The sequence below is a fragment of the Schistocerca americana genome, chromosome 3 (assembly GCF_021461395.2).
Source record: "Schistocerca americana isolate TAMUIC-IGC-003095 chromosome 3, iqSchAmer2.1, whole genome shotgun sequence".
Taxonomy (NCBI): Eukaryota; Metazoa; Arthropoda; class Insecta; order Orthoptera; family Acrididae; genus Schistocerca; species Schistocerca americana.
This window is the reverse complement of record NC_060121.1, coordinates 799,715,273-799,739,886: the sequence shown is the minus strand read 5'-3', so window position 1 is coordinate 799,739,886 and position 24,614 is coordinate 799,715,273.

Here is a 24,614-nt window from a genome sequence, read left to right as displayed (position 1 = left end):
ATAATCAGGTGTATAGACATAAAAATATTTCTCGTCATTTCATTAGGCATTTCAGTAAATCATAAATTAAGAGCTCCACAGTGTAATCATATGTTATCAAGTTCGACTGTGTCGTTTTTCTGATGCTTCCTACAAAGGAACGTCAATAGCGAGGATAATGGCCTCCCTTTTTTTCCACCTGTGCCTCTGGAAGGCACACACTAATGGCTTTTTTTTAAGGCAACTGTTGCCCAGCTGGGTGCCCACGACGCATTAGGTGCAGGTGGTCACTTAACTTTCTTACCAAATATTTACGACAGCAGTTCCCGCTACAGTGGCAGTCTCATATAAAAAAAATTCACAGGTTGAGAATTTGGTTACAAATGTGTAGAAACAAAATCCTATTGATATAACTGTACAAAAAATTTTCGTCGGCATTGTGATACATTCACGCATTTACACACATTTCATAACTCTTAAAGTATGATTCTTGGTTTCCAACAACCTTTTTCACAAGTCAGAGTCCCTAACCACTATTCATTACTCCTTACCTCATTCGTGAACACTTCTTCAATATTTCATCATTACAGATATGTAGCATAATCAAATAACTCATATAGCATCAGCTTACTGTTCCTAAACATACTGCAACAGCATAATACACATCGTCATCGTAATAATAACATCATAACACCTCAGTCAAATCTCAAAAACGTCGTAGCTTTCTGCAGTAGTTTCAAAACCTAAAAAATTCTCTGCTCATGTCGAAAGTGTCATCTGCCTCAAACGTACTTTAAAAATCATGATCTCATACCAAATACATAATTCAAAGCTCTCATAATATCACAATGGTTCCGAAAAAATATGAACAGTTCACAAAGTACAGACAAAATACAATTTCGTAAGTGTGAAGTTACCCAAATGTGTAATTACGTAAACATCTGTCACTGACGTAGTAAAAAAAATGTTTGTCTCTCTCAGTTAAATGATCAGATAGCTGTGTAATTCTGTGTTAGAGAAATATGGTACCGATGTGTAAAGTTGTATAAGCAAATACCATATTAGCTAGGGCTCCTTGTGCTTGCCAAACACATGGTACACAAAGTAAGCGTGTACCCCCCTGAGGATTAATGTAATTATACCCTCAGGTGTTACAGATTACAGCAATTGAATGAAATGTATTACGGAAAACCTTTGTATCATTTTACTTCAAAAATCTTTAAAAATAAATGTTTTAAGTACAAAATTAATCACTCAAATACGTGTACTGTAGCGCTAAACTGTGCGTCATGTTGTAAGATAATCTCTGTGGAACTGTCGTAGTTATCGTCCTCCGAAAGCTAAGTTCTGCAGAAGTCAATGTACTTACCTCATGATAAACAAAAGGGAAATGCTTTGCGTATAGATATCTTAGTTATTACGCTTATTGGCGTGATGAAGAAATTACTGTACAGTAACGTATTGTTGTGCCTCGAAAAAGGCTGTCTCATTGTTGCTGTACCACAAAAGTTACTACTAAAACATGTTTTACTTTCCAGAAGAATTCAGAAAAAGTGTGCAGATATAAAACAGATACACCGCAAAAGCAACGAGGTAAATTGTGTCACGCATTAGTAGTGTCATGATATAGTCGTGTAGCTGTCACATAAACTAAACACTGTGTCATCTGGTATCTCACAGAAAGTACTTTAAATCCAGAATGTATTTTCAAGTAAACCAAAATGTTGCATTAAAATCTCATTAGCAGTACCAGTATATGTTTTAAGTATGTGAGCCTTGTAGTCGTTACGTAATCGTGCCACTAACAAGCAAGAATGTACACACACAATAACGCTGTGTCGTCTGTTCACTATAACAATGCATTCGTAATTTCTGTATAAATAAGTTCTCTTGGTTCTTGGCTGGATTTTTAACTTCAAACATTGTTGCATATTAACAGATTCTAAGTCTGACAAAGTATACTAGTAATGTAAAGTGAAAAGTTATATGGCAAAGACAAAGTTAAAAAAGCAGATTATCTTTCAATAAACGGTTTTACATGTGAAATGTGGTGTAAACCTTCACTCTTCCTAGTACACAGAGTTTCAACTTCAACGCAATTATCATGTGGTATACGTCAGATTCTGTAAGGTCCATTGTAAACTAGAAAGAGTTTGTGACTCAAGTGTTTCTTCTTATGAGACAATGAATGAGCTTTAATGAGAACTTTCTGACCAATATACAATTTCTTTGCATTTGCTTTACCGTGTAGTTTTCTCCTTTTGTCTGCTGCAGATTTTATATTTTTAAGAGCCAAATCAATTATGTCTTTGTGTCGAAGTTTACGTGTATTCGGGAAAGGTACAAGCTCTCTGATTCTGTTCGGTGGTTCGTCATTCTTCAGTACAAGAATAGGTGGTGAAGCAATGGAATCATGAGGCATTTCATTCAGCACATTTTGAAATAAGTGTAAATATCTGTCCCAATGCTGATGCTTTCTGTGACAATAAAGTCTGCAAAGCTTATTGATTTCTTTCATAATCCTTTCAGACGGGTTGCAATGTGGTGAGTACAATGAAATAAAAACAGGTTTGATTTTATGATTCCGAAGCATGCGTGACCAAACAGCAGATCTAAATTGCAGTCCGTTATCTGAAATGACTTTAGCAACGTGGCCAACCTCACGTAAGAAACTTTTAACAAAGGCGTTGGATACAGATCGTCCAGTGGCTTTACGTAACGGAGTGAAAGAAACAAATTTTGAAGTTAGTTCAACAGCGACTAGAATGTACGAAAATCCATTAGATGTTCTGACAAGCGGTCCCAAGAGATCAACAGCAGCAAATTCTTTTAATTTAGAAGGAATGATAGGAAACAACGGAGCACGATGCGAGATAGTAGATGGTTTAGCCTTTTGACAAAGTTTACAAATAGACAGGACTCTTCGAATTCTCTTTTCCAAATTGTTAAAATGACAAGTCGTTCGAAGAATATGATAACATTTTCGTGGACCAAAATGTGCGTAGCTGAAATGAATGTACCAAATGAGCTTATTAACAAAATCGACAGGAATGCAAAGTACCCATAGCTTGTCATCAACAGTGCAGCGTTTGAACAGTATGTTGTTTCTAACCAGATAATAATGCAGAATCTGTGTGTGTGTCTTTTCATGCCATTTGCTTTTGATGTCTTTCCAAATCGGATCCTTATCTTGTTCATGAGCAATGTCCTTTAAAAATGTGGTGATGAAGTTTTCAAAGGCGACTTTCTGAATGTAAGGAATACTGAAATTTTTCTCGAGGTTGCCTTCTGTGTTACTTTTCTCAAGGCCAGCCGGTGCGCGTGACAGTGCGTCTGCAACAATGTTCTCCTTCCCGGGAATGTAGACTATTGTGAAGTGGAATTCTTGCAGAAACAATGCCCAACGTTTTAACCTGTCATGATTTAATTTTGAAGACATAAGAAATTGTAATGCACAATGATCACTGTATACTTTTACGTGCTTACCAGAAAGAAAGAAACGGAATTTGTTAAATGCCCAAACGATTGCTAAAGCTTCTAATTCAGTAACGGAATAATTTTTGTCGGATTTTGTTAGCACTCGGCTAGCAAAAGCAATAGTTTTCTGAACAGTAGTGTCATTTTCTGTGGCTTCTTGAAATAAGTGGGCACCAAGACCGACTTTAGAAGAATCCGTGCTGAGGCAGAAATCTTGTGACAGATCTGGATGAGCTAGTATTGGCGTGTTAAGTAGCGATTCTTTCAAAGAATTGAATTCCAACTGTGCTTGTTCGTCCCAGTTCCAAATAGTATTTTTTCCAGTGAGAGAACAAAGTTTTGGTGTAAAAAAAATTTGCATATTCAGAAAACGACGGTAAAAATTTACGAGACCTAGAAAACTGCGGACTTGTTTTTTTGTGGTGGAACTGGAATGGCTCTGATTGCTTCTAACTTTTCAGGATCCGGCTGAATGCCTTCAGAAGAAATAATATGTCCCAAAAACCTCACCTTTGACCTACCGAATTCAGGCTTTTCCAAGTTAACTGTAATTCCAGATTCTGCAAAAATACGTAACAAACTGTTGAGGATGCGATTATGTTGTTCCCATGAAGCTTTTGCTATTAGAATATCGTCCACATATAAGGTGATGTGACGTTTTAAGAACTCAGGTAATATGGAATTTAGCCCGCGAATGAATGCTGCCGAAGAAATGTTCAAACCAAAAGGAAGTTTCCGAAACTGATAACAAACGCCGAAACAAAGGAAAGCTGTGTATTTTCTACATTCTGGATGAAGTTCCATCTGATAAAAGCTGGATCTGAGATCAATAGAAGACAACACTTTTACACCATTAAAATTTTGAAGAAGTTCTTCCAACGTTTGCGGCCTGTCTGTTTCAGGAATGATGATAGTATTGATTAGTCTCGAATCTAAGACAAGCCTGATCGATCCATTTGTCTTTTCAACAACATGTAATGGATTGTTGTATGAGCTTACTGCAGGCTCAATAATGCCCTCATTAAGCATAGATTGTATTTCTGTTCTAACATGGTCCCTATAATGCGCCGGAATTATGTATGGTCTAACACAAAACTTATTATGCTCACGAACACGAAATTGGTATTGAAAACCCTTGATTGTTCCTGTTTTGTGAGTGAAAACTGTGGAATGTGCTTGTAAAATCTCAAAAAGGTCCTGCCTATCAGTGTCATTACAATTCTCAATTGTTTGAATTTTATTCTGAATTAACTCATTAATTTCAAATATGCCGTCGATATCATCCCCGTCAGTACTTGCAGAGTGATTATTAGTGTCTAGTTCCGTAGAAAATTCCGAACTGTTGTCTAACAGAAGATAAAGCCGATTAATTTCCTTGTCATGGTTTGAGAGCGAATCTTCAAATTTCAAAGCTATTGACTTACCTTCCTTCTCTAAACTTATTTCCGCATCGTGAAAGTTTAAGATTGCTTTGTATTCATTCCAAAAGTCTACTCCTAATATAATTTCCGTCGACAATAATGGAACAATAAGAAAGTTCATAGAGAAGCTGTGGCTTAGGCAAAGGAATTCTAAATTGGTTTGTTGGCGTACATCTACACTTTTTCCAAAGATTGCACCTTGTAATTTAATCTTACGCAACGGAAGTGTGGGGCAATCTTTCGATTTGTTGCACTTGCTAAAAGCTGTTTCACTAATTACTGAAATGGGACTGCCAGAGTCAAGTACTGCCGTCAATTTTACGTCATTTACTGTAATGTGAATCACAGGATATGCAATGTTGTTATGTTTTACGTCGTGTTCCTGGAGTAATATGTCCCTAATGTCTTCCATTTTTACGTAATTACTAGCTACGGCAGCTGCGTCGTCAGTTTCATAAGTGTGTTTTGTGGCTGCCAGCGGTGTGAGTCATTGCCTATTGTCTCTTTGTTGGCGCGCGTCGTTATTGGGATTTGGAGACCTAACTTCTACAAATTCACCGTGACGAGAGGGCCCTGCCCTGTTTAAATCCCGCCAGTTCTGATGCAATTGAGGTCTGTCGTTACGATCATATCGTCTGTCGTCATGTCGGTAGATTCCATAGTTTCTTTCTTGTCGGTCACGTGGTGAAGAATTTCTCCCTGAGTCGTAACTGCGCGCTGGAGCGTTGCGTCTAAAGTTATTCGGTCTCCCTTGATAATAATTATTTTGGTTCCCATATTGTCTGTTTCTCTGATTGTCTCTGTGATAGTCATTACCGCGGAGAGGTGATCTTTCCCTGTAATTATTACTACTTTGCCAACGGTTGTCGTACGGGTGGTGTCTATTTTGGTCACGATTTGCGTTGTAAGAATAGACCTGTCACGTCCAGTTATTGCTTCTGTCGTCACGGAATTGTGACGGATGTGACCTGTAGTGATTGTTTTCCTGTTTTCGCATCCCGCGACTGTCTGTGTCAATTTCTAATTCTTGTAAGAGTCCCTGAAAAGCTTCAATGTCGTCTTTGCAACGTCCTGCCAAAATAATATGTCGTAAATGTTCAGGTAATTTGATTAAGCAAATGCGGATGAGTTCTGAAAGGCTGTATGGGTTTGAAAGATATTGATTCTCATGCAACATGTCTTCAAAATATTTGACAAGACTGGAAAATTCAGATTGTTCAAAGTGTTTCATCATCATGATGCTATGTTTTACTCGGTCTTGTGTAGCTTGAGACCAATATGCTGAGAGGAAGGCATGGTAAAACTCTCCTTCACTGTGGCAATCGTGAATGACCGATCGCATTCTTACAGCTGGTTCATTCTCTAAGTAGCCACACATAAATTCTAATCTGTGCTCTAATGACCAGTTGGGAGGAAAACAATGAGAGAATTGATGGAGCCACGCTTGTGGATGAATGTCGTCGCCAGAATTCTTAAATGTTTTGAATTTACGTGTAGTAATGAACAGCTTATAGTCAAAGTCATCATGTCGGCGAGTCGCATATCGGTCATTGTTACGTCGTTTCGGCGGTTCCATTTCAAAATTCGGTGCACCTTGCCAATTTCTTTCATAATTTCCGAAATGCGCTGTGTTATTATTTTGTGGCTGTTCCGTATTTGTATGTCCCTCTTCCCGTATTGGGGCGCGAGTGTCCTCTGAAATACGTAATTCTTGTACTACCTGTGTCAGCTGATCTTGTACTTCCCGGATTTATCTTTGGTGTTGCGTATTAATTTGATTCAGATTTTGTTTCAGTTTCCTAATTTGTTCGCTCTCTTCTGTGTCATTAAAGACTGCCGGTTTTGTGTCATTCAGATTATCATCTACCTTCGTAGATAAATTAGTGACCAGATCCGAAAGTTCGGCTACTTTCTCCGATAGTGAACACATTTCCTCAGTGTGTTTTTCTGAACCAAGTTTCAGAGTGTCCATTTGTGTTGAAATCGAATCTACTGTGTCCTTTAAGTTTTCTTGAGTTTTTGCAAGTTGCATAACCGAATCGGTAGATGCAACTGAGTCAATTTTAGCTTGCAGGGTCTCATGATTTTGATGAACAATAGTTTGCAGTTCTTTTATGGCTGCTTCGTGATTCTGTAATGCATTTTCATGACGCGAAATAATAGGTTGGAAATGCTCACAAATTTGTGTTTTTACGTCATTACAGACTTTTTGACATTTCGATTCGATGTTATGTAACTCAGTAGTTAAATCTTCACGTGTGTGTTCAAGCGTGGTGTCTAACTTTTGAAGATTTTGTTCCATTGTGTCCAACTTTTTAATATTTTGTTCGACTGTGTGTAACTTTTGACGCTTTTGCTGTGTTTGTCTCTGATTTTGTTCCATTGTGTCTAACTTGGGAAGATTTTGTTCCATTATGTCTAACTTTTGAAGATTTTGTTCCATTGTGTCTAACTGTAGCTGTGTTTGTCTCTGATTTTGTTTCATTTGTTGCATTAATTGCAATACTAATGTATTAGTGTCTGGAATCTGTTCCTCTATGCTTTTCGGCAGTGCATTTGCACCGGCAACATTCACATTTTGACAAACAGAAAATGTGTCTTGACTTATTTGAGAAAACGGTGAGGACCCAAAATCTGAATCTACAGTATTTGCGAGATTGTTTCCTGTCATTTCGGATTCCTGAGGCGAGCTGTTGCCGACCGATCGATCGATAATGCTTCCCTGTTCACTAATTGTTTCACTGTGTACACCATTATTTGCAACCCGCTCCATTTCCCTATGCGCAATTACCAAATTACTACTTTGAACATTAGTTAATACATTACACTGCGGTGCTAACACACTGCTTTCGTCTTCACTGTCATTTCTCAGTTTACTTTGGAGCCTAGTATTACGTTTTTCACACGCCATAATTGTCACAATATTTCACACGATAACACAGAAAAGCACAATTTGAAGAGCAAAATAAAATAACATAGCAATGGTAATAATGTCTACTTAATTGAAAGCGCACCTGCGAAATACTTGGTGCAAATCTACATGCATGCCACAACTGTTTTACTGTACAACGATGAAAAACTACAACTACAATGGAAACTCTCTCTATAATTACGCGCTAGCAATAAACAAAAGCTACACTAATTACACAAACTACAAGAGAAAAATCAGAAGATTCCAGTGAGGTATCCTCGGCTAAGGGTCGACATATGAAACGTCCCCTTTGAAGAATTATACTAGACTGTGCTTAAACTGACATACAATATTTTTAGCGCAACGCAATCTGACTTTCAAAAGTCCCTACAAAAGAATGGCCCTGACTAACATTAAACTATACCTTTCAGAAATCACTTACCTCACAAAAATCTTCATTACTCGAACTACTTCAATACAGCGAGCGCCACTACTGCCAGCTAAATAAAAGATTCAAACTACGGAAGGCACTAACTACTGATAGGGATAGTTAGCAAATGAAAGATATTAATAGAGAACAAACAATGTATTTATCTTAATAGTCATAATATAAACAGCAGTTCATGACAAATTACAAAACTCCGCCATCTCTCTCCCCACATCCACCACTGCTGGCGGCTCACCTCCAACTGCGCAACGCTACGCGCTGTTCACATCCAGCTGCCGCTGCTCAACACTACAATGGCAGACAACAATGCAAACCAGCCACAGACTGCACACAGCACAGCCAGTGATTCTCACACAGAGCGCTATGTAACGTTGCCAATAAGAAAACATAAACAGCCTACTTACAACCTACATCCTAACCATATTCCAATCTCTATTTCATCTACAGTTTTTTACCATCTATAACTCCCTCCAGTAATATGGAATTTATTCCCCGATGTCGCAATAGATGTTCTATCATCCTGCCCCTTCTCCTTTACCCATATTTCTTTCTCCTCCGATTCTGTGCAGAACACCTTCATTACTTACCGTATCAGTCTACCTAGTTTTCAACGTTTGTCTGGAACACTACATTTCAACTGCTTCGATGCTCTTCTGTTCCGGTTTGCCCACAGTCCATATTTCACTACCATACAACACTTTGCTCCAGACCTGCATTCTCCGATATTTCTTGTGAGATGTATTCCCACGTTTGAGACTAGTAGAATTCTCCCGGCCAGGAATGCCATTTTTTCCAGTGACAGTCTGCTTACGATGACGTCTTGCTACATCCATTATGGTAGCAGAATTCCTTAACTCCGTCACCCCCAATTCTGATGTTAACTTTCTTGCTGTTCTCATTTCTGATATTTCTCATTATTTTCGTCTTCTTCGATTTACTCTCAACCCATATTCTGACTACACTGACTGTTCAATCCATTCGTTATCACTGATGATCGCAATGTCATCGTAAAGTCTTCTCATTGATATTCCTTCACCTTGAGTTATAATCGCGCTCTAGAACCTTTCTTCTGCGTCATTCACTGCTTCTTCGATCTATAGGAAGAACAGTAGGAGCGATAGACTACATCTACATCCCTGTCTTATACCCATTTTAATCTGAGCACTTCGTTCTTGGTCTTTCAGTCTGCGCCGGCCACTGTGGCCGAGTGGTCCTAGGCGCTTCAGTCTGGAACCGCGCTGCTACTACGGTCGCAGGTTCGAATCATGCCTCGGGCATGGATGTGTGTGATGTCCTTAGGCTGGTTAGGTTTAAGTAGTTCTAAGTCTAAGGGACTGATGACCTCAGATGTTAAGTCCCATAGTGTTTAGAGCCATCCGAACCAGCTTTCAGTCTTACTGTTCCTCCTAAGAGTTATCAGCCACATTTTGTCTGGTGTTTCGGGCTATATATGCGATTTAGCTCTGGCAATGTATAGCTGGAGTCAATCGAAACAAAAACTGCTCATTACGTCTTTCATGCGACGCCCATCGACGATGGAAATTGTCGGTTCGCTTCTCGTTATAAAAAGAAAAAAATATTTTTAAAGTGGAATTTTATGTGCCCATTCGACAGAGCTGTCCCAAATTAGTCTGGTGCGATATTCTTTTTACCAGTTTGCATTAACAGGGACAGTAAACTACGAGGAAGAACGAGTACTCCAGCAGTGAAAGCACCAGCCAGGCCCGTGCCGACAGCCACCGCCATGCAGAAACGCTCTGCAATGATCGAAATGTCATCGTAAAGTCTTCTCATTGATATTCCTTCACCTTGAATTATAATCGCGCTCTAGAACCTTTCTTCTGCGTCAGTCACTGTTCCTTCGATCTATAGGAAGAACAGTAGGAGCGATAGACTACATCTACATCCCTGTCTTATACCCATTTTAATCTGAGCACTTCGTTCTTGGTCTTTCAGTCTGCGCCGGCCACTGTGGCCGAGTGGTCCTAGGCGCTTCAGTCTGGAACCGCGCTGCTACTACGGTCGCTACTACGGTCATTTCTGAAGCACAGATTATTCTTCGTGTTTTGCTGTTTTTGTTAAAACATATCGGTGAAACGAATAACAAACTAGACTAATTTGGTAGCGGTCTATCGAATGGGCCCTAATAATTCCAATTCAAAAATCATTTTGTTTGAAAGAACAATCAAACCAGCACGTTTCGTTCACACTGGGATTAGTATGAAACACTTAATGAGCAGAATTTATTTGCGCTGACTTCAGCTACATGTTTCAAAAACCAAATTGCAAGTATCTGCTGAAAGACGGGAGAAAATGCGCCTTAAGGCACCTCACATATTGTCATCTTCCCGTGTAGGTTTCCCATATTTTTCACAGAATTTCGAACTTCTTGCAGTATTTTACACGTCAAACGCTTTTTCGAGGTCGACATATCCCTTGGACATGGCTAGATTTTTCTTCAGTCTTGCTTCCATTATCTGTCGCAACGTCAGAACTCCACCTCTGGTGACCTTACCTTCCCTAAAGCGAAACTAATCGTCATCTAACCGATCCTCAATTTTCTTTACTGTTATTCTGGATATTATTCTTCCTAGCAGTTTGGAAGCAAGAGCTGTTAAGTTGATTGTAAGATAATTCTACTACTTGTCTGCTCTTGCTCTCTTCAGAGCTGTGAGGATGATATTCTTCCGAAAGTGTTATGGTGTATCGCCAGTTCCACACATTCTAAACACCAACGTGAATAGGCGTTTTGTTTCCACTTCGCCTAACGATTTTAGAAAGTCCGGAGGAATGTTATGTATCTCTTTTGCCTTATTTGATCTGAAGTCATCCACAGCTCATTTAGATTATGATTCGTATATTGCATCTCCTGCCTCTTCCCTGTCGACTCCTATTTTTTCTTCTGGCACGTCATGAGACATGTCCTCCATTCATGGAGGCCTTGAATGAACTCTTTCCATTCATCGGCTCTCTCCTCTGCGTTTAACAGTGAATTTCCTATTAAACTCTTAACGTTACCGCCCTTGTTGTTAATTATACGAATATCGGACTAGACTGATTCTAGATGCGACGATGTACCTAAAAACAAATCCGACCCTAAATATCTACATACGTCGTCGTTTTAGATGTCTAATACTGTTAGGCAACGTACATCCCGACACTTTTTTCCGACCAAAACCGGCGCTTTCCGTCGCATTACAGATGAGATGAAGCCGTGTCTCTATAAATGCCTGGACACTTTTTGATCCTATATAGTTTACGCGAGTAATATTTTCAGCCTGTTAATTGCAGTCTACAAGAGACGCGCTGTGATTCGTTTTCTGTTTCCTCTATCTTCACACTGGTGCACAGCACTAAAGTTGCAGAAAAAGACGTTTGCCAATTAGAACCCTGCGAGAATTGAGTGTCACGGCTACGAGCCAAGGCGGCGGCCGTGGAGACCAGCTCGCAGTGTATCCATCATAGCCAGAGCGGCGATCGAGATTAATAACATCATGAGATGTTCGCCTGACGTTGCTACGGGGAGGAGGGAATAATGCAAAGTCAGCAATTCATATGTGGTTACGGTGCAATTTTATTCATTGAGAGGAGAGTGTACACATTTGTACTTACTCTGTATTCTAGCCTGCCTAGAGCACTCTAGTACCATATCAGTGTCATTTACCCTACCACACATCACAGCCAGATGATCACTTCCTAGGTAAGTAAATGTTACTGTAATTTTTTCACTCAATTCGGACGTTCAGACGTGTGAATTGATAGTATGTTACTGGGTTGATCCGTAAACATAATGCACTTGAGAAATGAATTACTGCAGAGTTATTTTTGATACGCTTTCTCGTGGAAGTCATGCTATTACGATAAATATGCAGTTGTGTGTATTTTAATAAGTTATAAACCACTTTTACAACTGAGGATATTTCAAACAATCCTGTTGGAGGAACATCCGCAGCTGAGCATTATACCAGAGGTTGAAAATACAGCTGCAGTTGTAAAGTTCCTTCATTATCACATGATCGGTTTCCGGCTCTTACAAGCCCATCTTCAGGTGTCGTAACTTGGTGCTGTGACTTCCAAGCGCCGCGGTAGAAGGGGAACAAGGCACTGTGTGGTAACTACGAGCGATAATAAAAGAACTTCGAAGCTGTAGCGGTATTTTCAACCTGTGAGGATATTTCGTTTTGCGCTTCATAGAGCATACCAGTGTGCTTACATTCAGAATTATACACTAAATGATAAATAATTTAATTTATATTCAGTACATCGACCCCGTTATCGTTTTTTGGCGTCTCATGCACGCATCTAAGCAAAACTTATTGTTCTGCAGTTTAAATGACTTACTGTAATAAGAAAATCTTCTTCCTTTTTTTTAAAAAAAAAAACCGAATACTCCAATCATCCCAAACATGATGTGCCGGTTTTGACTAAGTCATGTATTTTTCAAATGTCTGATGAGGGCAAATACTGTCTGTAAACAATCTAACGACCCATGGTACCATCATTCTCGTTGTCAACTTCGTGGAAAGTTTTTAGTCTACATAATCTACAGTACGCTTAGCACCAAGAGTGGGTCTAATTAAATACACTGAGACTGTCAAACTGCTTGATTAGCTTAGTTTTTCTTTTTTACTTAGGAAGTATATTTTCTTGGAGTTACAAGCGTGGTCAGGTTAGTTTTTAGGTGATACATCACATCCTTTTATCTGCGAGTGTTAACGAATGTTAGTCTGTTTGATCACTTTATGAGTGCATTGAAACAAAATATATCATTCTGCAAAGTAAGTGACCTTTATCTTCACCTCTTGTCAAGCATCGTGTGTCAGTGCCTGCAAGGGCTAGAAGGCACTCAACGCACTTACGTATACTCCAAACAGTATTCATGTAATACATGAGTTTAAGTTTAATGGTGTACAGACAGTGGAAAACTATCATAATGAAGTACAACAGTGTCATATTCATTAATCAGCGAAAACGAGAATACAATTAAGGAACACAGATCTCCATTTATATCAACAAAGTTAAAAAGTCAGAGGTAAAGATAGACGTTCTAGGGTGCAAAATAAGTATTCGACAGTAATTGAAAATAACACTCTATACATAGAATACTCCGTTTACTACTTGGTAGACACTCTTTTGCTCTTTATAATCTCTGGCATTTTCACTGGAAATGCTTTCACCAGAGGTACTCTTGTGTGAATTTTAATTTCACTACATTCCTCTAGTGGAGCGTTCTTTGGATAATTTCTTTTGAATAACTGATTATTTGTCATACATTGCTAAGGTACATTCCACAAATTCTGTACTAGATTAATGCTAGGGGGTTACGGTGATGTCAGCATCAAGCGGCGAGTGTTCTACGACAGATCCAATCTTATATATAAAGCTGTACGCTTCGGATCATTATGTAGTGCGATGGCCAATATTAATCACACTTCTGGATGCGTCCATAACTCCATCAATAAAAACGAAAATTCCCCACACCATTTGCACTCATCCAGTTCCAGATGAGCGCTGAACAAGTTCCATACATTTTACCTGAGGTTCCTTAATTTCTTTCTTCAAGCTCACAGTTGTTTTTTGTTCATACTGTTACTCGCACATTTCATATAAACACCGCAAATCGACTCTCGACATTAAATAGAAAGTTCCTTCAAAAATTAAACCTATCGGATGTATGTTGTATTGCAAATGTTAACTGTTTCCCCCCGTTGATTTTACTGGCATCTGATTCAAAGGACGTACAAAAATTTTCAGGGCAATTCCAGAATACAGCAATACTAGTAACTTCGGAATGAAATAAATAGAAAGTGCTGGGAAGCTAAGGCGGAACGGCAGCATGAGTAGCGCAAAAAAAAAATCGGAAAAGAATTTACTGTCGGAAGGAGTGACTCAGCATACAAAGAATTACAACTTTTCTTGCCAATACTATTCAGTACCTACACATTAATTACGTGATCTACCCAGCTAATCTTCAGCACTCTTCTATTGGCACCACATTTCAAGAGTTTCTGTTGTCTTCTTGTCTAAACTGTTCAACGTCCTTGTTCTACTTCCATACATCCCTCTACTCCATGAAAATACTTTCCGAGGAGATTTCCTAACACTTAACCCTATAATCGATGTTAAAAAATATCACATTCCCAGAAACGCTTTGCAGGTCTACATTCTATATCCTCGCTATTTCGGCCATAAACAATTATTTTGCTGACCAAATGACCGAACTCATCTTCTGTTGTAAGTGCCTAGCCTGATTTAATTCGACCACGTTCCATTCTCCTGGTTTTGCTATTGTTGATATTAATCTTACGTACTCCTTTAAAGAGACTGTCCATTGCATTCAACTGCTCTACCAAGTCCTTTGCTGTGTCTGATAGAATTATTTTATTTTAATTCCTCTCCCTGTATTCTATTCCCTACTCCTAATTTTCCTTTTTTCTCCCACTGCTTGCTGAATGTACAGATTGAATAACATCGACAACTGGGTACAACACTGTCTCACTCCCTTCTTAACCATTGCTTCGGTTTCATGTCACTCGACTCTTGCAACTGCTGTCTGGTTCAAAAAATGGCTCTGAGCACTATGGGACTTAACATCTGAGGTCATCAGTCCCCTAGACCTTAGAACTACTTAAACCTAACTAACCTAAGGACATCACACACATCCATGCCCGAGGCAGGATTCGAACCTGCGACCGTAGCGGTCGCGCGGTTCCAGACTGTACCGCCTAGAACCGCTCGGCCACTCCGGCACTGCCGTCTGGTTTCTGTACAGATTGTAAGTAGCCATTCGCTACCGGCATTTTAACCATGCAACCTTAATAATTTCAATTTGTAAAAGCATTCACCAAGTCTGCAAATGTTATACGGATGTGTTTACCTTTCCTAAACCTATCTTGTAAGATGGGTCGTGGGGTCAGCATTGACTCGTGTGTTGCTACATTTCTCTGGAATACAAACTGATTTTATAGAGTTAGGATTGTACCAGTCTCTCCATTCTGCGTAAAGAATTCATGTAAATATTTTGCAACCATGACTTATTAAACTGATCGTACAGTAATATTCACACCTGTCAGCATCTGTATTGTTTTAAACTGGAATTATTACACTCTTTCTGAAGTGAGTTGGGGGACTTACAAGTTTCTGTAAAACCTGTTGTCTACAGTAAAGTTTTTGTAGCGATGTCACCTACGAAGTTATTCTTCTCCTAAGTAATCATTGCAGATAGCCCCTTCGAGCTAACATTAGTAAACTAGTTTGAGGTAAGAGTTTTGTCATGGCTGGTTCTTCCAATGCTGTCATAGTTATTGCGGAATGTCGTCCACTGCTGGGGCCCTCTTTCGAGTTAGGCTTTTCAGAGCTGTGTCAAAAAATTCTAGCAGTATCATATCTCACAAATCATCTTCATCTATTTCTTTTTAAATTTCTACACGCATCAAAAAAGTTTTTCATCACCTCGGATCCGAGAGTTCCGGAACCTGTACAGAAAATTTGAATAGAGGACAACAGAAACATCATTTCTGTCCCTTTCATTGCTCATGAAAACCACGCAACGCATATTGTACAACCTCACAGCGAGACCTTCAGAGGTGATGGTCCAGACTGCTGTACATCTACATCTACATCTACATCTATACTCCGCGAGCCACCTTACGGTGTGTGGCGGAGGGTACTTATTGTACCACTATCTGATCCCCCCTTCCCTGTTCCATTCACGAATTGTGCGTGGGAAGAACGACTGCTTGTAAGTCTCCGTATTTACTCTAATTTCTCGGATCTTTTCGTTGTGATCATTACGCGAGATATATGTGGGCGGTAGTAATATGTTGCCCATCTCTTCCCGGAATGTGCTCTCTCGTAATTTCGATAATAAACCTCTCCGTATTGCGTAACGCCTTTCTTGAAGTGTCCGCCACTGGAGCTTGTTCAGCATCTCCGTAACGCTCTCGCGCTGACTAAATGTCCCCATGACGAATCGCGCTGCTTCTCGCTGGATCATGTCTATCTCTTCTATTAATCCAACCTGGTAAGGGTCCCATACTGATGAGCAATACTCAAGAATCGGACGAACAAGCGTTTTGTAAGCTACTTCTTTCGTCGATGAGTCACATTTTCTTAGAATTCTTCCTATGAATCTCAACCTGGCGCCTGCTTTTCCCACTATTTGTTTTATGTGATCATTCCACTTCAGATCGCTCCGGATAGTAACTCCTAAGTATTTTACGGTGGTTACCGCTTCCAATGATTTACCACCTATGGCATAATCGTACTGGAATGGATTTCTGCCCCTATGTATGCGCATTATATTACATTTATCTACGTTTAGGGAAAGCTGCCAGCTGTCGCACCATGCATTAATCCTCTGCAGGTCCTCCTGGAGTACGTACGAGTCTTCTGATGTTGCTACTTTCTTGTAGACAACCGTGTCATCTGCAAATAGCCTCACGGAGCTACCGATGTTGTCAACTAAGTCATTTATGTATATTGTAAACAATAAAGGTCCTATCACGCTTCCCTGCGGTACTCCCGAAATTACCTCTACATCTGCAGATTTTGAACCGTTAAGAATGACATGTTGTGGTCTTTCTTCTAGGAAATCCTGTATCCAATCACAAACCTCTAATTCCCAGTAGAACGTCCTCTTGCACTGATGTATGCCTGATTTCGTCGTGGCATACTATCCACAATTTCATCAAGGCACTGTTGATCCACATTGTCCCACTCCTCAACGGCGATTCGGCGCACATCCCTCAGAGCGGTTGATGGGTCATGTCGTCCATAAACAGCCCTTTACAATCCATCCCATTCATGTTTGATAGGGTTCTAGTCTGGAGAACATGCTGGCCTCTCTAGTCGAGCGATGTCGTTATCCTGAAGAAAGTCATTCACAAGATATGCATGATGAAGGCGCGAATTGTCGTCCATGAAGACGAATGTCTCGCCAATATGCTGCCGATATGATTACACTGTCGGTCGGAGGATGGCATTCACGTGTCATACAGCCGTTACGGCGCCTTCCATGACCACCAGTGGCGTACGTCGGCCCCACATAATGCCACTCCTAAACAGCATGAGACCTCCATCTTGCTGCACTCGCTGTACAGTTTGTCTAAGGTGTTCAGCGCGACCGGGTTGCCTCCAAACACGTCTCCGACTTATTGTCTGGTTGAAAGCATATGCGACAGCCAATGGTGAAGAGAATGTAATGCCAATCCTGAGCGGTCCATTTGGCATGTTGGCTCCATCTGTACCGCGCTGCGTGGTGTCGTGGTTGCAAAGTTGGACCTCGCCGTTGACGCCGGGAGTGAAGTTGCTCCTCATGCATTCTATGGCGCAAAGTTTAAGTCGTAACACGGCATCCTGTGGCTGCACAAAAAGTATTATTCAACATGGTGGCGTTGGTGTCAGGGTTCCTCCGAGCCATAATCCGTTGGAGGCTGTCATCGATTGCTGTAGTAGTCCTTCGGCGGCCTGAGTGTGGCATGTCATCGACATTTCCTGTCTCTCGGAATCTCCTCCATGCCCAAACAACATCGCTTTGGTTCACTCCGAGACGCCTGAATACCTCTCTTGTTAAGAGGCCTTCGTGGCACAAAGTAACAATGCAGGTTCGATCGGACCCCGGTATTGATCGTCTAAAAATGGCTGAACAACAGACAACACTAGCCACGTACCTCCTTCCTGGTGGAATGAGTGAACTGATAGGCTGTCGGAGCCCCTTGTCTAAGAGGCGCTGCTAATGCATAGTTGTGTACATCTTTGGGCGGGTTTAGTAACATCCTTGAAAAGTCAAAGAGACTTTGTCTGTGATACAATATCCACTATCAACTTCTGTCGGTGGTTCGATGAACCCTCTGCCAGGCACTTAAATGTGATTTGAAGAGTATCCATGTATCAAGATTTCTGGGAAATGGGGTGAGGCAAAACGTTTTTTGATGAGTGTACAATATTACCTTCAAGTTCACCTCCCATGTAAAGATACTATATATACTTGCTCCAAATTTCAGTTCTCCCTTCTTTGATTAGGGCTAGTTCTCCATCTGAGCTCTTGATATAGATACAGCTGCTTATGTTTTCTCCAAAGGCCTCTTTATACTTCCTGTAAGTGGTATATACACTTATCAGCCAGAACCTACTACCAATATAAACTCGTGCTTGCGAAAGTAGCGTCACCTGGCGACGAATGACTGCTAGTAGGACAGACGCACAATGCAGGTACTATAAGGGAGTGTGCTGTCTCTGTGTATAATGGTGAAGGCGTGGAATCTATCTGAGTTTGACGGAGAGCAGATTGGTGATGGCCTGCAGGTTCAACACGTGCATTTCGGAAACCGCACGACATGTTGGGTGTTCGAGGAGTATCTTTAACATGTAGTCAAACCAAGGTGAAACCAGGTACAGGTCGTGGGTGGAGAGGCCATCCCTCTTTACAGATGTCAGACGTCGTAGGCTGGGCAGACTGGCAAAACAGGACAGGTTGCGAGTTGTGGCGGATCCCACATCAGGCTTTCATGCTAGGCAGAATGCAAGTGTATCTGAACACGCAGTGCACCGGACACACCTAACAATGGGTCTCCGCAGCAGATGTCTCATGTACGTGTCAGTGTTAACACCTCGACTTTGCAAGTACGACTGAAGTTGGCACCTGATAATCGGTACAGGACATTTGCCTAGTGGTAGAGCGTTGCATGGTCTCATGGATGCCAATACCTTCTTCATCATGCCGATGGAAGAGCGCAAATACGTGCATTGTCTTCCAGGTGAGCGGCTGTTGACATCTGTACTGCGGGACGGGGACAAGCTGGCGGCGGCTCCATTACACTATGGGGAACTTTCACCCCGGCATCCATGGGTCCAGTGGAGCTCGTGCAAGGCTCCATGACGGCCAACGAGTATAGCACACTGGTTGCAGACCGCGTACGCCCCTTCATGGCAATTATGTTTCCCAACGTAATTTTTCAAAAAGATGATGCACCATGTCACAAGGCCAAGAGTGTGCTGGAGTTACGAGTTCCAATTGACGAGCATGCCACCCAACTCGCTAGATCTGAACCTAATCAGACACATCTGGAATGTGATTGAACATGGCTTTGGATTTCATCGCCTCCCTCCCGAGAACGTATGGGGATTAGGTGACGTGTACGCAGCTGTGGTGCCAGCAAATTCCAGTGACCTACCAGCCTCGTTTTTTCCATACCATGATGGATCACAGGCGTAATCTGTGCCGAAGGTGAATGTACCAACTATTCGGTAGGTGGTCGTAAAGTTCTTGCTGATCATTGTATCTTCCTTCTCGTGAAATATAAATTTGTACATTTGTTGTCGAGCCATACCTGCTAAGCCATTTTGAATTTCTTGTTGGTCTCATTTTTTAGACATTTGTATTTCCTTTCAACTGCTGCGGCTTTTTATTTTCTCCTTTCATCTATTAAATTCAATTTTTCTGATACCCAAGGATTCATACTAGGCCTTATCTTTTAAACTATTTGATACTGTGCTACTTAATCTTCGAAAGGTACCCATTTCGTCTTCCACTGTATTCCTTTCCCTGTTCTAGTCAACTGTTGCCTGACGCTTTAGCTGAAAATCTGAATAGCTTCTGCTTCTTTCAACTTATCTCAATTCCATCTCCTTAATATCCTGTCTTTTTGCAGTTTCTTTACTTTTAAATACAGTTCTTGATCGATAAATTGCCACCAGAGTGCACACCTGCCCATGGATATGTCTGGCACTTTAAAATGTGCCGCCGAAATCTCTGTCTTACCACTACATAATCACTCTGAATACTCGCTTTAGCTTCAGGTCTTTTCTACGTATATAAACCTCTTTCATGATTCTCAAATCAAGTGTCAGTGACGATTAAATGATCCTCCGTGCAAATTTATACCAGGTGGCATAGTCTTTCATTCCTTCCCTCAAGTCCATATTCTCCTGCAATTGATCCCCACTATCGAATTCCAGGAACCCATGACAAATTTTCGTCGGCCTTAACCAACAGGTGGCTATGGTGATGAAAGGCTAGTGACGCTTGAGAACACTAAGCAAACATCAGTGACAATCACAAATTTATTAAGCAACAATACTGGATTGTTTTAATAAAAGCAGCTTCTTAGACGGGTCAGCATAGCAGCGACCTTGTCAGAAGAAGGAGGCTTCTATGCACTTGACTTGTGGTTCCTCCAGTGCAACAAACCATCAGACGGCAGTAGTTACGTCGTGGGTCGCTTGTTGACACATGGACGCCATTGGCCTCTTCCTCTATGCATCGATCTCCGAAGTGCTCTTGTCATTGGAGATCTGCACTCAGGAGATAAACCTGAAGTACTCGATGACTCACAGAAGTCGGCTCCTAGCACCCATTCACGAGGCAGAAGCCAGCAGCGTTAGAGTCGGCCTCAGGATTGGGGTGAACAGCGGTAGTGGCCCTCGCTCTCAGTGACAGATGACAGCGTGTGGGTCACGCAGGTGAAACGTCCAGACACATGAAAGTTGATGGCGGCCTCTGTGCCCCATCAGCATTGCCTCGAAAGTTGACAGGGCAATTGGCAGAAATCTCCTTCCTGCCTGATTCATGGTTCTATAGACGACTGAAGATAGCTAGGTGTGCCAAGGTTCAACCTCCATAGCCTGTTCTCACGGGGTAGCTGAAACAGACACAACGGCTGAGACCAAGCATAGTGCAGTCAGAAATCTGCACTCAGTAATCAGAATTGGTTAAGAATGATAGGGAACTTATGTCAGCGCTTTCCGTGAGCTCTGAGGTGGTGGGGATGGCAATGACATCATATGCTTTGGTTTTACCTTGCTGCCAGCTCTCGTAGTGACTTCAGACTTCTTCAGCTTCCCACTTCAGAGGATCTTTTCTGCTGTTTCAGCACCTGAGTATTTACTGTTGCATTGTACCTACGCTGCTTTATGGCACTCATTTTTATTATTATTATGAAGGTCGCTTGCAACCTACATGATGTCATTATGCTTTTCTTGTGAACTTTGGCTCTCAATCATTTATTTATCCACGCTGCAGTACGTTCTGTGTCTGCTGTAACTCGCTCAGCATTTCTCCCCAGCTGTCAGTCTACTGGATATTGACATGGGTGGTTCAGCTTCCGAAGTAGAGGTTCGACGAATTTTTAGCATTCGCTTGGGTGTAATATCTCCCCCTCCCTTCTGAAAATTCGTTCCGTATTTTTGAGTTTCAAGTACACATAATTACTTCACCTCACATATTTTACACCTTTAATGATACATTATACAAGTTGAGTAACTGTCCATTACCATACGGCTAATTTAAGCAAATGTAGGTACACAAAACGCAGTCAGAACCATTACAGCGCTGTAAAATGCCACGCCTATTATCATGATAGTAGGATGTTGTCTAGCGCCGCATTCCTGTATGTACTGGAACATTTTTTCAGCTGTATTTCCCCATTTATGTATTGCTATTAGTTGCTCTAGTGAAAACAGAATTTGTGGAGTGAGGTTCTAATTTGGGGAAGTTAAGCTTTGTGTAGGTGGGACGTCTAGCAGCTTCTCGGTTAAGAACAAAAAAGGCTATACACACTCAAGTGTGGCCGCTCCAGTGATCATATTTTCTAGAGAGAATATATCGTCTGCTAAGTCACAAGTCGTATCGTTTCTTATTACTCCGCTATCCTGGAATTCCACCCTAATCGTACCTTTAGTTTTCTGTATTTTAACCTAACCTAACCTAACCTAACTGTTTACTTTGACAACTTCTGGGGAAAAACTGAGCAGATCCGGTCTCTGCCTAATGGTACACACTTCAGGCGTAAGGTTACCTGGGAGTAGAAGGTCCGGAAGAAATGAGTATTGAACATTGTTCGTATCAAGATTTTAATTAACACTCCTCAGCCAATGTAACAGTACAAATAAGGTCAACAAGACCTTAAAATATTAAGACAAAACAATGTAACTCGACCAAATCATTGAAGAATAATTAGTGATAAACGATCAACAACGTCATCAAATATTTCAGTGAGATAAAATGACCAAAGGTTAGAGTGTTAATTCGAATACTTGCTCTGAATTCTCCAAAAGAAAATTCATTGGGATCTTGATGTATAAAAAATTAAATTTCCTAGAGATATAGTTCTCTTTTCGAAATATACAACTTTTATGTGCCATTGGTTACTAATGCTGCAATATTTACAGCCAGTCTGAATAAGAGAAAAAAGAGGATGTTTCAGCAATTAAAGTTACATAACAATCTTATCAAGTGTTCTAAGAAAGCAGTCTTTCAAACAAGTAGGCCACAAACTGTGGAATGTATTTGACTAAAATACAACAAATTATTTAGGTTTGCCAAAAGAGGAGTTCATCAAATGGAAACAAAAAATTAAGTAAAGCTCCTTTTATGTGAAACCACCACACGTCGGGCAATGTAGTCCGGAAGAACGGAACCCAAATTATTTATGGCAGGCTCGGAATGTTGGTAAGCACACTCCTTTTCCAAGCAGCCAGTGGGAACACGGACCAATAGCCTGATAGACAGAGAAACGAGCAAGTCATCAGACTGCACGCTGGCAGCCGAGAGAAAACAACTGCGAAAAGTCGCTAAAAGATAATAAGGTAACTGGCCGAGGCCACCACTCCCCACGTACACCTGATAGTAAAGAAGTACAACGGCAACCGACATTCAGCTTAAAAACACGCCACGAGGCGGAAACGATAAATACTTAACCGTCGCGTGGAACGGAAGACGTAAGTGGAAGGAAGACGCGAACAGTCGGTTAATGAACGTCACCTACGTAAATACATGCTCTGATTGGAAGTATAGTCAACCAAAATACTTGCAACAAGATTTGTCCCGGTAAGGCACATATGGTTGTGGACTTCAAATAACCATAGAAAGTGACTTCGTAATTTTGTGCAAAATGTACCACGTAAAAAAAGCGAAACAAATTATTGAACATAACGAATAACGACATACTGAATGTAAAAAGAAAATTGCATAACCACAAGCGGTTCAAAACCACAATAATTTAAAACATACAGTCAAACCGCAACTCCGACAGTTAGCGGGACCGATGGCCCTAGTAGTCTGGTCCCTTCAATCCCACAAACCAACCAACCGACAGTTAGCAAACTAAAGCAATGATGTTTTCATAAAAGCGCCACGCCCTTCAGAACACATAGCCAGATACAGGAACAGGGAGCTACAACAACAGCAGGCTGAACCGAGTCCGATTAGAAGCAGCAGAGAACAAAGACGACCTGGAAGCAAAGCAGTCACAATTACCACACTCACAGCAGAGAGCAAGAGCAGTCTTTACCAACGCCGCGTTGTCTCGGTACCGAAGCAACTAACTAAAAGTACCTCACCGAGCGCACAAAGACGCTGCGAGATGACAAACAGTGGAAAAATCTGGAACCGCCACAAGAAGATTAGGCTGATACAATAGCTCCCTACTTAGCAATCATATACAACCGCTCGCTCATCGACAGATCTGTACCTATAGATTGAAAAATTACGCAGGTCGCACAAGTGTTTAAGAAGGGTAGTAGGAGTAATCCACCGAACTACAGACCTATATCATTGACATCGGTTTGCAGTAGGGTTTTGGAGCGTATACTGTGTTCAAAGATCATAAGTCACCTCGAAGGGAACGATCTATTGATACGTAATCAGCATGGTTTCAGAAAACATCGTTCTTGTACAACACAGACAGCTCTTTGATTCCGTATTTCTAGATTTCTGGAAAGCTTTTGACACCGTTCCTCACAAGCGTCTTCTAATCAAGGTGCGGGCCCGTGGGGTATCGTCTCATTTGTGCGACTGGATTCGTGATTTCCTGTCAGGAAGGGCGCAGTTCGTAGTAATAGACGGAAAATCATCGAGTAAAACTGAGGAGATATCATGTGTTCCCCAGGGAAGCGTCCTGGGACCTCTGCTGTTCCTGACCTATATAAATGACCTGGGTGACAATCTGAGCAGTTCTCTTAGGTTGTTCGCAGATGATGCTGTAATTTACCGTCTAGTAAGGTCATCCGAAGACCAGTATCAGTTGCAAAGCGATTTAGAAAGGATTGCTGTATGGTGTGGCACGTGGCAGTTGACGCTAAATAACGAAAAGTGTGAGGTGATCCACATGAGTTCCAAAAGAAATCCATTGGAATTCGATTACTCGATAAATAGAACAGTTCTCAAGGCTGTCAATTGAACTAAGTACCTGGGTGTTAAAATTACGAACAACTTCAGTTGGAAAGACCACATAGATAATATTGTGGGGAAGGCGAGCCAAAGGTTACGTTTCATTGGCAGAACACTTAGAAGATGCAACAAGTCCACTAAAGAGACAGCTAACACTACACTCGTTCGTCCTCTGCGCGGTGTGGGATCCTTACCAGGTGGGATTGACGG